Source organism: Triticum urartu, chromosome 5 (genome assembly GCF_003073215.2).
Source record: "Triticum urartu cultivar G1812 chromosome 5, Tu2.1, whole genome shotgun sequence".
Classification (NCBI taxonomy): domain Eukaryota; kingdom Viridiplantae; phylum Streptophyta; class Magnoliopsida; order Poales; family Poaceae; genus Triticum; species Triticum urartu.
In genome coordinates this window covers 83,271,192-83,285,344 of record NC_053026.1, presented here as the reverse complement: position 1 = coordinate 83,285,344, position 14,153 = coordinate 83,271,192, and positions in this window count along the sequence as shown.

Genomic DNA, 14,153 nt, shown 5'->3' with positions numbered 1-14,153 from the left:
GCTCCGTCTTCGTCGAAGGTTGATCCATGTGCCCAACTCTTGGGCCGCTTCCGTGTGAACTTCGAGGCTCTCCGGAAGAGAAGGGAGGCCCTGGGCGACGATTACCCTTGTCGCCTGCTGAAGCGTAGGAAGTACTTCGCCACTGATGAGTAAGCCTTCTCCTTTCCCAGCTCCCGATCCTTCTGTTACTTGTACTGACCCTTGCTCCGCAGGCCCCTTCCAGCCGAGCTTGCGGAGACGGCTGAGGAGCCGTCCCCCTTGGCTTCGCCCCCTCCACCGTCCTTGAGCGCTCCGAGCAGCGGAGCCCTTGTGGTGAGGGCGATCGAAGAGGCGAACCATCCCGAGGCACACCGTGGCCCCGCGCACCTCGCGATCCTCCTTCGCGGGCCTTCTCGTGGCATAGCCAGCCTACCATGGGCCTCTCTCCTGGTCGTGAACGGTGATTGGCTGAGGCGCTTCCTGCGCTCTTCTCCTGAGGTTGGGCTGGCCCCAGGCCGGGCTTTTGACGCGACGTGCCCGGCCGTCGTGAGGGTGCCAGCCCCCAGTCCCCAGCCCGGAGGGGGAGTGCTAACTCGCGGCCCCAGGCGCTTGCTTGGGGCGGATGATGGTGTGGAAGACGTGCTCGAGCGTGCTCAAGAGCGTCGCGCTCTCCACCAAGGATTCCTTTGAAGGGCGGCTGACGCAGTGAGCCTGCTTGGTGGGGAGCTTGCTGATGAAGACGCGCGCCTTGAGGCCGAGGGCCTGCGCCTGGCTGCAGAGAGGTGCGAGCTGGAGGGCGCCATCGCCCTTGCGCGCCGTCAGCGTGATCTTGATGAAGCAGAGGCCAAGGCGTCGTTTGCGGCCTCTCGGGAGGCCCGGTCTCGGGCCGCTGAGGAGGCTCGGGAAGCTGACCGGCGGCGAACGGCTGCGGAGGAGCGGGCTCGGGAGCTTCTGGCCTGGTGCCACTCGCTGGAGGAGCAGGTGGAGCTGCGCGAGGCAGCCCTCGCGTCGATGAAGGTGGCCTCTGGCGACTCAACAGAGCTCCAGAAGCGTGAGGAGGCGCTGACACTGGAAGCCGCCGAACGTACCCGCGAGTACGAGCATCTGGAGACGAGGGAGCGCTTGGTGATGCAGGCGGAGGATGATGTTGCTGCACAGGAAGCCCACGTCCTGGAGGAGGTCGGACGTCGAGTGGCGATGGCGCATTTGAACCTCGAGCATGAGTTCGAAGAGAAGCTGGGGTTGATCCGGGCCGAAGCTGAAGGCAGGACCGCCGCCTTGAGGGCCAAGCTGGAGGAGGCGGCGCGGCGGGCCGATGCTTCCCGGGCTGCCCTTGAGGTGGCGCGAGGTGAGTTAACCACCTCCCAGGCTGAGGTGCTCCTTCTTTGCCAGCGGGTGGAGGAGGCTGAGGCCGTCGCGTGTCAGAATGCGGACGAGATACGTCAGCGGCGGATCTTGGAGCATGAGCACGACCCCATGCTCACCACTCTCCGGGAGAGAGCCAACACGGCCTTGGGCAACATCTGCGAGGAGGCCGTCGGCAAGCCGCACGCAGTCAACTACGCGGGAGATCTCTAGTTCTTCACTGATGTGGTGACGCAGCTGGAGGCGCGGTCCACCAGGGCTGACAGGTTGGTGGAGGAGAGGAGCCGCGCCCTGCTCAGGCGCGCCTTTTCCCGCGTCTTCAGTCACCTCCGGAACATGGATCCCCATTTTGATTTTGATGCCGCCATCACCCCAGTCCCCCAGGCTGTCCGAGGCGACCTGGCGCACTGGGTGGAGGACAATGTGGATGCTCTTATCAGGGCCTTCGCCTCAGACAACGATGATGCGATCATGGCGACCGACGAGGGCGGCGCGATGGGCGGCCCTGACGCCGCTGGCGGCGACGTGGACAGCGATGGCGAGTTCAGCGACGCTAGCAACGGATCAGGTGGTGCTCCTGAGGACGCATTGGGGGATTCGTCCAACTGACTGTACATCGTTCCTGCTTCCTTACCCTGCATGGATAGAACTCAGGTTTCAGCCTGATGACTGTGAGAGCATTTTGGAGGGGGGGCCCTCATGTAAAACTTGTGTTTATTGTATCAGTAGAAGCTACATCGCCCACGCGCCCACGTCAAGTGGCTGGCTTAAGCGACGCGCTGGTCGGCTAGTATACCTTTGTTCCGCGCTGGCCCTGAGGCAGCCCGCGAGGGGCTGTGATGTCCTGAGTGTCCCCTGATTGAATCCGTAGGATCTGCAGTAAAACACCCTCCTGAGAGGACACGGCGGCGGCAGTCTGGGCTGCGCGCAAGCTAGGCCTGACCTGGCTCGCGAGGGGCTCGCGAGGGGAGGCGGCTGAGGCGAAGTGGTAACCAAAACGCGAGAAATTGCTCGAACGAGACTAAGCACCCCTTCCCCGAACACACGCAAATCTCAAATTCGAATCCAACTTGAATCCAGCGGGGGAAAGCAACAACCAAGGGGAAAAGCAACGAAAGCAAACAAAAGGCCACGTCCGGCACCTAGTCTAGTCTTGGACGTCTTCTCACCAGCGCGGAGCTAAGTGCTGCCACTGGGCGTGGGAAGGAGCCCCAGGGCCTGAGGCCGGCACCCCTGAGACTCCGGGGCATGTACAGCCCCCCTCATTATTACGTGAGAGTGTCACGGGGCGGCGAGCTTCACAGGCACCGGGCCTTCTTCACAGGTACTGGCCTTGCTTCATATCGCCAGATGAGGGCCCCGCCTTGCGCCACACTCTAGTGCCATCAACGACGACCGGAAACCAGGACGCCACCGATGGGGTAGAGCGGTCGCCAGTGGCTCCCCCGACGACCACGGGTCCTCCGCCGGGGGCAGGCCCTGGGGCACCTCCCCGGTGGAGGGCCTACCTCCTGAGAACACCTTGCTCCGAACGCCGCGGTGGTGATGTCGAATCCCTGCCCCTCTCCTGCAGCCCCCTGCGCCCTCCTCCCGAGGGGTAGGAGGCTGTGGGAGCGGGGCAGATGCCCGCTGTGGCAACCTGCACCTCCTGCGATCCATGGTTAGCGTATGCCTGCTGAAGAATTAGCGGTACCCGATAATCGTTGCTTCCAGCGTGCCCAGTGGGACCGTCCCAAGACTCCTGGAAGGGCTCAGCTTCTGGCGCCTCGTCCCCCCGGCTTGGGCTGAGGAGCGAGCCTGGTTCGCCCTCGTGTGAGTGTCCTTGGTCCATCATGAGGGGCACGTATTCCTCTGGCGCCGCCACCCCGAAGGCCACGCCATAGTGCTCTGCGCGCCACGCGGTCCTGCTTGACGCGCCTACCGTGGGGTGGCAGCGCGGCTGTCCACTGGGGCCGCGTGTCGCGTCGAGCCCTTCTTCTTCGCGGACCAGGAGCGGGGGCTGCGCCGCCGCCGGTCCGGTGCTGACAGCCTCGCTGGTGTTGGAGTAGCCTTGGAGCCCGCGGGCGCGCGCGGGGCCCCCGCGCGGGCCGCCCTGGGTTGGAGATGGGAGCTGGGTGCAGAAGGGGTGAGCCCCCGGGGCGGCGAAGCCCAGGAGCTCTGCCACCCGCTCCAGCAGCACGTCGCGGCCGCCCTCCAGCAGTCTGCACTGCAGCAACTCTCGGGCCACCGTGAGCGCGGCCCTCAAGTTCGCTTGCTCCCGGCGGGTGTACGGTGTCGTGGTCGCGGCGTGATTGGAGGCCCTTGCTGCCGACCGCGCCTGCCGCGGTGTGAGAGCTGTCGAAGCCTGTCCGCGTCGCCCGCGGCCCGCAGCACCCTGCGGACCGCGAGTTTCCTGGGGCACGGGGTCGCCTGAGGCGAGCGGCTCTGCGCGGGCGGGCCATGCCGCCCATGGGTCTAGGTTGCCCTCCTGGTCGCCGGGCATGGTGATGACGACGCGACGGGGCACGAAGCGGTGGAAGACGAATTCCGGCGCACCCCTACCTGGCGCGCCAAATGTCGGATTTCGGGTTCCGGCAGACCCTTGAGGATCGAACACTGGGGTGCGCGCGGAGATTTCGCCCCCTACCTACCTGCCCCCCTCCGCCATGCTAGGATCTAAACTAAGGAAAGAACAACACAAGAGACGCAGGGTTTATACTAGTTCGGGCCACCGTTGTGGTGTAATACCCTACTCCAGTGTGTGGTGTGGTGGATTGCCTCTTGGGCTGATGATGATGAACAATACAAGGAAGAACAGCCTCGCGAGGGTCTGTTCTTGGCTGGGGCGATGAACTGCTCGGAGGAGTTCAGTCACCTTTTTCTCTCTCTCTGCTTTCCTCCAACTGACCGACCCTGATTTCGACCCCAGCTTGTTTCTGGGTTGGCTGATTCTCGATCCTCCCTACCCTGGGGGTGGCTAGTCCTATTTATAGAGGCCCTGGTCCTCTCCCCAAATATTGAGCGGGAAGGGAGCCAACAATGGCGGGCTAATTTGAAGGGGGACAGCAAGTATCAGCTATCCTGACAAAAGCACTCTTCGTCTGTGCAAAGCTCTGGTGATGACGCCGTCTTGGGCTCCACGGTGACCTCCGTCTCGTAGTCCTCCTGGTCTTGGTCTCGTTGCACCGAAATGAAAACCTTTTCCTGATGCCTCGGTACTCCGCGCCTCTGCTTGCCCCCTTTGCACCAAATAGGGAAGGAGGACGCAGCGCGGGTTGGCACCCGCCTGGCGCCCTGAGTCGTCATGGCTTGCGTCACAGGCACCTCGTGAGGTACCCCGCCTTGATCTCTCCGCCTCCTCGTGGGCCAGCCTGACGAGGCCGTGCCTGAGGAAGCTCTGCGTCGTCCGCCCCATGAGGCTTGGCCCCTCGCGAGGGTCTTTGGTTTGTGTTGGTGAAGACGGGCCGTGCTGGGCCCTCCTTTGAGCCACACCGCAGGCCACAGGCAGGCAAGTCTGGGGACCCCCATTCCCAGAACGCCGACAAGTTTGATAGCAAGATAATTTGTAATGAGCAAGTAACGATAATAGTAACAAAAGTGCAGCAAGGTAGCCCAATCCTTTTGAGGCAAAGGACAGGCCAAAATGCTCTCTTATAATAAGCAAAATGTTCTTGAGGATACACAGGAATTTCATCTAGTCAGTTTCACCATGCTGGTTTGATTTGTGTTCACTACTTTGATAATTTGATATGTGGGTGGATTGGTGCTTAGGTGTTTTTCTTACTTGAAAAAACATCCTACTTATGATTAACCCCCTCACAAGCACGCAACTACAATAAAAGTATTAAAAATAAATTCTGACCATAGCATTAAACTTTTGGATCCAATCGTTCCCTTATGGAATAGCGCATAAACTAGGGTTTAAGCTTCTGTCACTCTCGCAACCCATCATCTAATAACTACTCCACAATGGATTCCCTTACACTACAAAAAAAAGACACATCCATGACATTTTGGGCCGAACGAATTTTTTTCTGTCATACTTATGACACTTCTATGACGATAATTGTGACAAAACCCGGTATCATCATAGATGTGGTGGGCTCCTACTTCTATGACAAAAAATCATGCCAGAAAATGGGCTTTTCGTTCTGGGTGGGCGGAGTCGCAGCTGCATGACATTCTTTGGGCCGTCCATGACGGAAAAATCTATGGTAGAAGCGAGGGCGAGGAAAATATAAGGGTATTCCCGGTTACGGTGGGTGGTCGGGGCCGAGCGATGCGTGTTTCTCTCGTACACGCACGCGCGTGGGTGCGAGGCGTTGGGCTCTAACTGAACCCGGGCGATTGCACTGCAGGCTACGCGTTACTAAACCCGAGCGATCGATCAATGGCTGTTAACTGAACCCGATCGAGTGATTCCTTCGCTACTGCTGCTAACTGAACCCGATCGATGCTACCTCTGGATGAACAGTGAGCATTGCTGGTGAAGGAAATATGCCCTAGAGGCAATAATAAAGTTATTATTTATTTCCTTATTTCATGATAAATGTTTATTATTCATGCTAGAATTGTATTAACCGAAAACGTAATGCATGTGTGAATACATAGACAAACATAGTGTCACTAGTATGCCTCTACTTGACTAGCTCGTTAATCAAAGATGGTTAAGTTTCCGAACCATAGACATGAGTTGTCACTTGATTAAGGGGATCACATCATTAGGAGAATTATGTGATTGACTTGACCCATTCCGTTAGCTTAGCACTTGATCGTTTAGTTTGTTGCTATTCCTTTCTTCATGACATATACATGTTCCTATGACTATGAGATTATGCAACTCCCGTTTACCGGAGGAACACTTTGTGTGCTACCAAACGTCACAACGTAACTGGGTTATTATAAAGGTGCTCTACAGGTGTCTCTGAAGGTACTTGTTGGGTTGGCATATTTCCAGATTAGGATTTGTCACTCCGATTGTCGGAGAGGTATCTCTGGGCCCACTCGGTAATACACATCACTTAAGCCTTGCAAGCATTGCAACTAATGAGTTAGTTGTGGGATGATGTGTTACGGACCGAGTAAAGAGACTTGCCGGTAACGAGATTGAACTAGGTATTGAGATACCGACGATCGAATCTTGAGCAGGTAACATACCGATGACAAAGGGAACAACGTACGTTGTTATGCGGTTTGACCGATAAAGATCTTCATAGAATATGCAGGAGCCAATATGAGCATCCAGGTTCCGCTATTGGTTATTAACCGGAGACGTGTCTCAGTCATGTCTACATAGTTATCGAACCCGTAGGGTCCGCATGCTTAAAGTTCGATGACGGTTATATTATGAGTTTATGGTTTTTGATGTACCGAAGGTAGTTCGAAGTCCCGGATGAGATCGGGGACATGACAAGGAGTCTCGAAATGGTCGAGACGTAAAGATCGATATATTGGACGACTATATTCGGACATCGGAAAGGTTCCGAGTGATTCGGGTATTTTTCGGAGTACCGGAGAGTTACGGGAATTTGCCGAGGAGTAGATGGGCCTTATTGGGCTTTAGGGGAAAGAGAGAGGAGAGGCTGCGCGCCCCCCAAGGCCTAGTCCGAATTGGACTAGGGGGAGGGGCGGCGCCCCCTCCTTCCTTCTCTTCTCTTTTCCCTTTCCTTCTCTCCTACTCCTACTACTTGGAAGGGCTCCTAGTTCTACTAGGAAAGGGGGAATCCTACTCCCGGTGGGAGTAGGACTCCCCTAGGGCACGCCATAGAGAGGGCCGGCCCTCTCCCTCCTCCACTCCTTTATATACGTGGAGAGGGGCACCCCTTGGAGACACAACAATTGATCTCTTGGATCTTTTAGCCGTGTGCGGTGCCCCTCTCCACCATAGTCCACCTCGATAATATCATAGCGGTGCTTATGCGAAGCCTTGCGATGGTAGAACATCAACATCGTCACCACGCCGTCGTGCTGGTGGAACTCTCCCTCAAAGCTCGGCTGGATTGGAGTTCGAGTGACGTCATCAAGTTGAACGTGTGCAGAACTCGGAGGTGCCGTGTGTTCGGTACTTGATCGGTCGGATCGTGAAAACATACGACTACATCAACTGCGTTGTGCTAATGCTTCCGCTTTCGGTCTACGAGGGTATGTGGTCACACTCTCCCCTCTCGTTGCTATGCATCACCATGATCCTGTGTGTGCGTAGGCTTTTTTTTTGAAATTACTACGTTCCCCAACAGTGGTATCAGAGCCTGGTTTTATGCGTTGATGTTATATGCACGAGTAGAACACAAGTGAATTGTGGGCGATACAAGTCATACTGCTTACCAGCATGTCATACTTTGGTTCGGCGATATTGTTGGATGAAGCGACCCGGACCGACATTACGCGTACGCTTACGTGAGACTGGTTCTACCGACGTGCTTTGCACCCAGGTGGCTGGCGGGTGTTAGTTTCTCCAACTTTAGTTCAACCGAGTGTGGCTACGCCCGGTCCTTGGGAAGGTTAATACAACACTAACTTGACGAACTATCGTTGTGGTTTTGATGCGTAGGTAAGAACGGTTCTTGCTCTGCCCGTAGCAGCCACGTAAAACTTGCAACAACAATGTAGAGGATGTCTAACTTGTTTTTGCAGGGCATGTTGTGATGTGATATGGTCAAGACATTATGCTATATTTTATTGTATGACATGATCATGTTTTGTAACCGAGTTATCGGCAACTGGCAGGAGCCATATGGTTGTCGCTTTTGTAATGCAATCGCCCTGTAATTGCTTTACTTTATCACTAAGCGGTAGCGATAGTCGTAGAAGCAATAGTTGGCGAGACAACAACGATGCTGCGATGGAGATCAAGGTGTCGCGCCGGTGACGATGGTGATCATGACGGTGCTTCGGAGATGGAGATCACAAGCACAGGATGATGATGGCCATATCATATCACTTATATTGATTGCATGTGATGTTTATCTTTTATGCATCTTATTTTGCTTTGATTGACGGTAGCATTATAAGATGATCTCTCACTAAATTTCAAGATAAAAGTGTTCTCCCTGAGTATGCACCGTTGCCAAAGTTCATCGTGCCCAGACACCACGTGATGATCGGGTGTGATAAGCTCTACGTCCATCTACAACGGGTGCAAGCCAGTTTTGCACACGCAGAATACTCAAGTTAAACTTGACGAGCCTAGGATATGCAGATATGGCCTCGGAACACTGAGACCGAAAGATCGAGCATGAATCATATAGTAGATATGATCAACATATTGATGTTCACCATTGAAAACTACTCCATTTCACGTGATGATCGGTTATGGTTTAGTTGATTTGGATCACATGATCACTTAGATGATTAGAGGGATGTCTATCTAAGTGGGAGTTCTTTAGTAATATGATTAATTGAACTTTAATTTATCATGAACTTAGTCCTGGTAGTATTAGCATATCTATGTTGTAGATCAATAGCTCGCATTTAGCTCCTCTGTTTTATTTTTGATATGTTCCTAGAGAAAACTAAGTTGAAAGATGTTAGTAGCAATGATGCGGATTGGATCTGTGATCTGAGAATTATCCTCATTGCTGCACAGAAGAATTATGTCCTTGATGCACCGCTAGGTGACGGACCTATTGCAGGAGCAGATGCAGAAGTTATGAACGTTTGACTAGCTCAATATGATGACTACTTGATAGTTTAGTGCACCATGCTTAACAGCTTGGAATCAGGACTTCAAAGACATTTTGAACGTCATGGATCATATGAGATGTTCCAGGAGTTGAAGTTAATATTTCAAGCAAATACCCGAGTTGAGAGATATGAAGTCTCCAACAAGTTCTATAGCTAAAAGATGGAGGAGAATAGCTCAAGCAGTGAGCATGTGCTCAGATTGTCTGGGTACTACAATCGCTTGAATCAAGTGGGAGTTAATCTTCCAGATAAAATAGTGATTGACAGAATTCTCTAGTCACCATCACCAAGTTAGTAGAACTTCGTGATGAACTATAGTATGCAAGGGATGACAAAAACGATTCCCGAGATTTTCATGATGATGAAATCGATGAAGGTAGAAATCAAGAAAGAGCATCAAGTGTTGATGATTAACAAGACCACTAGTTTCAAGAAAAGGGCAAAGGGAAAGAAAGGGAACTTCAAGAAGAACGGCAAGCAAGTTGCTGCTCAAGTAAAGAAGCCCAAATCTGGACCTAAGCCTGAGACTAAGTGCTTCTACTTCAAAGGGACTGGTCACTGGAAGCGGAACTGCCCCAAGTATTTGGCGGATAAGAAGGATGGAAAAGTGAACAATGCTATATTTGATATACATGTTATTGATGTGTACTTTACTAGTGTTTATAGCAACCCCTCGGTACTTGATACTGGTTCAGTTACTAAGAGTAGTAACTCGAAACGAGAGTTGCAGAATGAACAGAGACTAGTTAAGGGTGAAGTGACGATGTGTGTCGGAAGTGGTTCCAAAATTGATATGATCATCATCGCACACTTCCTATACTTTAGGGATTAGTGTTAAACCTAAATAAATGTTATTTGGTGTTTGCGTTGAGCATGAATATGATTTGATCATGTTTATTGCAATACGATTATTCATTTAAGTTAGAGAATAATTGTTGTTCTGTTTACATGAATAAAACCTTCTATGGTTATACACCCAACGAAAATGATTCATTGGATCTCGATCATAGTGATACACATATTCATAATATTGAATCCAAAAGATGCAAAGTTAATAATGATAGTGCAACTTATTTGTGGCACTATCGTTTAGGTCATATTGGTGTAAAGCGCATGAAGAAACTCCATGCTGATGGGCTTTTGGAATCACTTGATTATGAATCATTTTCATGCTTGCAAACCATGCCTCATGGGCAAGATGACTAAGACTCTGTTCTCCGGAACAATGGAGTGAGCCACTGACTTATTAGAAATAATACATACCGATGTATGCGGACCAATGAGTGTTGAGACTCACGGCGGGTATCATTGCTTTCTGACCTTCACAGAAGATTTGAGCAGATATGTGTATATCTACTTGATGAAACATAAAGTCTGAAACATTTGAAAAGTTCATATAATTTCAGAGTGAAGTGGAAAATCATCGTAACAAGAAAATAAAGTTTCTATGATCAGATCGTGGAGGAGAATATTTGAGTTACAAGTTTGGTCTTCATTTGAAACAATGCGAAATAGTTTCGCAACTCACGCCACCTGGAACACCACAGCGTAATGGTGTGTCCGAACATCCTAACCATACTTTATTTGATATGGTGCGATCTATGATGTCTCTTACCGATTTATCACTATCATGTTGGGGTTTATGCATTAGAGACAGCTGCATACACATTAAAAAGGGCACAATCTAAATCCGTTGAGACGACACCGTATGAACTGTGGTTTAGCAAGAAACCTAAGCTGTCGTTTCTTAAAGTTTGGGGTTGCGATGTTTATGTGAAAAAGTTTCATCTTGATAAGCTCAAACCCAAGTCGGAGAAGTGTGTCTTTATAGGATACCCAAAAGTAACTATTGGGTACACCTTCTATCACAGATTCGAAGGAAATATATTTGTTGCTGAGAATGGATCCTTTCTAGAGAAGGAGTTTCTCTCGAAAGAAGTGAGTGGGAGGAAAGTAGAACTTGATGAGGTAACTGTACCTGCTCCCTTATTGGAAAGTAGTTCATCATAGAAATCTGTTTCTGTGACTCCTACACCAATTAGTGAGGAAGCTAATGATGATGATCATGTAACTTCAGATCAAGTTACTATCGAACCTCATAGGTCAACCAGAGTGAGATCCGCACAAGAGTGCTACGGTAATCCTGTTCTGGAAGTCATGTTAATTGACCATGATGAACCTATGAACTATGAGGAAGCGATGATGAGCCCAGATTCCACGAAATGGCTTGAGGCCATGAAATCTGAGATGGGATCCATGTATGAGAACAAAGTGTGGGATTTGGTTGACTTGCGCGATGATCGGCAAGCCATAGAAATAAATGGATCTTCAAGAGGAAGACGGACGCTGATAGTAGTGTTATTATCTATAAAGCTAGACTTGTCGAAAAAGGTTTTGACAAAGTTCAAGGTGTTGGATACGATGAGATTTTCTCACTCGTAGCGATACTTAAGTCTGTCCGAATCATGTTAGCAAATTGCCACATTTTATGAAATCTGGCAAATGGATGTCAAAACTACATTCCTTAATGGATTTCTTAAAGAAGAGTTGTATATGATGCAACCGGAAGGTTTTGTCGATCCAAAGGGAGCTAACAAAGTGTGCATGCTCCAGCGATCCATTTATGGACTGGTGCAAGCCTCTTGGAGTTGGAATAAACGCTTTGATAAGTTGATCAAAGCATATAGTTTTATACAGACTTGCGGTGAAGCCTGTATTTACAAGAAAGTGAGTGGGAGCACTACAACATTTCTGATAAGTATATGTGTATGACATATTGTTGATCGGAAATAATGTAGAATTATTTTGCAAAGCAGAAAGGAGTGTTTGAAAGGAGTTTTTCAAAGAAAGACCTCGGTGAAGCTGCTTACGTATTGAGCATCAAGATCTATAGAGATAGACCAAGACGCTTGAAAAGTTTTCAATGAGTACATACCTTGTCAAGTTTTTGTAGTAGTTTAAAATGGAAAAGTCAAAGAAAGAGTTCTTGCCTATGTTACAAGGTGTGAAATTGAGTAAGACTCAAACCCGACCACGGCAGAAGATAGAAAGAGAATGAAAGTCATTCCCTATGCCTTGGCCATAGGTTCTATAAAGTATGCCATGCTGTGTACCAAATCTATTGTATACCCTACACTGTTTTTGGCAAGGGAGTACAATAGTGATCTAGGAGTAGATCACTAAATAGCGGTCAAAATTATCCTTAGTGGAATAAGGATATGTTTCTTGATTATGGAGGTGACAAAAGGTTCGTCGTAAAGAGTTACGTCGATTCAAGCTTTGACACCGATCTGGATGACTCTAAGTCTCGATCTAGATACATATTGAAAGTGGGAGCAATTAGCTAGAGGTAGCTCAGTGTAGAGCATTGTTGACATAGAAATTTGCAAAATACATACGGATCTGAATGTGGCAGACCTGTAGACTAAACTTCTCTCACAAGCAAAACATGATCAAACATTAGTACTCTTTGGGTGTTAATCACATAGCGATGTGAACTAGATTATTGACTCTAGTAAACCCTTGGGTGTTGATCACATGACGATGTGAACTATGGGTGTTAATCACATGGTGATGTGAACTATTGGTGTTAAATCACATGGCGATGTGAACTAGATTATTGACTCTAGTGCAAGTGGGAGACTAAAGGAAATATGCCCTAGAGGAAATAATAAAGTTATTATTTATTTCCTTATATCATGATAAATGTTTATTATTCATGCTAGAATTGTATTAACCGGAAACATAATGCATGTGTGAATACATAGAAAAACATAGTGTCACTAGTATGCCTCTACTTGACTAGCTCATTAATCAAAGATGGTTAAGTTTCCTAACCATAGACATGAGTTGTCACTTGATTAATGGGATCACATCATTAGGAGAATTATGTGATTGACTTGACCCATTCCGTTAGCTTAGCACTTGATCGTTTAGTTTGTTGCTATTCCTTTCTTCATGACATATACATGTTCCTATGACTATGAGATTATGCAACTCCCATTTACCGGAGGAACACTTTGTGTGCTACCAAACGTCACAACGTAACTGGGTGATTATAAAGGTGCTCTACAGGTGTCTCTGAAGGTACTTGTTGGGTTGGCATATTTCCAGATTAGGATTTGTCACTCCGATTGTCGGAGAGGTATCTCTGGGCCCACTCGGTAATACACATCACTTAAGCCTTGCAAGCATTGCAACTAATGAGTTAGTTGTGGGATGATGTGTTACGGACCGAGTAAAGAGACTTGCCGGTAACGAGATTGAACTAGGTATTGAGATACCGACGATCGAATCTCGGGTAGGTAACATACTGATGACAAAGGGAACAACGTATGTTGTTATGCGGTTTGACCGACAAAGATCTTCATAGAATATGTAGGATCCAATATGAGCATCCAGGTTCCGCTATTGGTTATTGACCAGAGACGTGTCTCGGTCATGTCTACATAGTTCTCGAACCCGTAGGGTCCGCACGCTTAAAGTTCGATGATAGTTATATTATGAGTTTATGGTTTTTGATGTACCGAAGGTAGTTCGAAGTCCCGGATGAGATAGGGGACATGACGAGGAGTCTCGAAATGGTCGAGACGTAAAGATCTATATATTGGACGACTATATTCGGACATCGGAAAGGTTCCGAGTGATTCGGGTATTTTTCGGAGTACCGGAGAGTTACGGGAATTTGCCGGGGAGTAGATGGGCCTTATTGGGCTTTAGGGGATAGAGAGAGGAGAGGTTGCGCGTCCCCAAGGCCTAGTCCGAATTGGACTAGGGGGAGGGGCGGCGCCCCCTCCTTCCTTCTCTTCTCTTTTCCCTTTCCTACTCTCCTACTCCTACTACTTGGAAGGGCCCCTAGGGCGCGCCATAGAGAGGGCCGGCCCTCTCCCTCCTCTACTCCTTTATATACGGGGAGAGGGGCACCCCTTGGAGACACAACAATTGATCTCTCGGATCTTTTAGCCGTGCGCGGTGCCCCTCTCCACCATCGTCCACCTCGATAATATCATAGCGGTGCTTAAGCGAAGCCCTGCGACGGTAGAACATCAACATCGTCACCATGCCATCGTGCTGACGGAACTCTCCCTCAAAGCTCGGCCGGATCGGAGTTTGAGGGACGTCATCAAGTTGAACGTGTGCAGAACTCA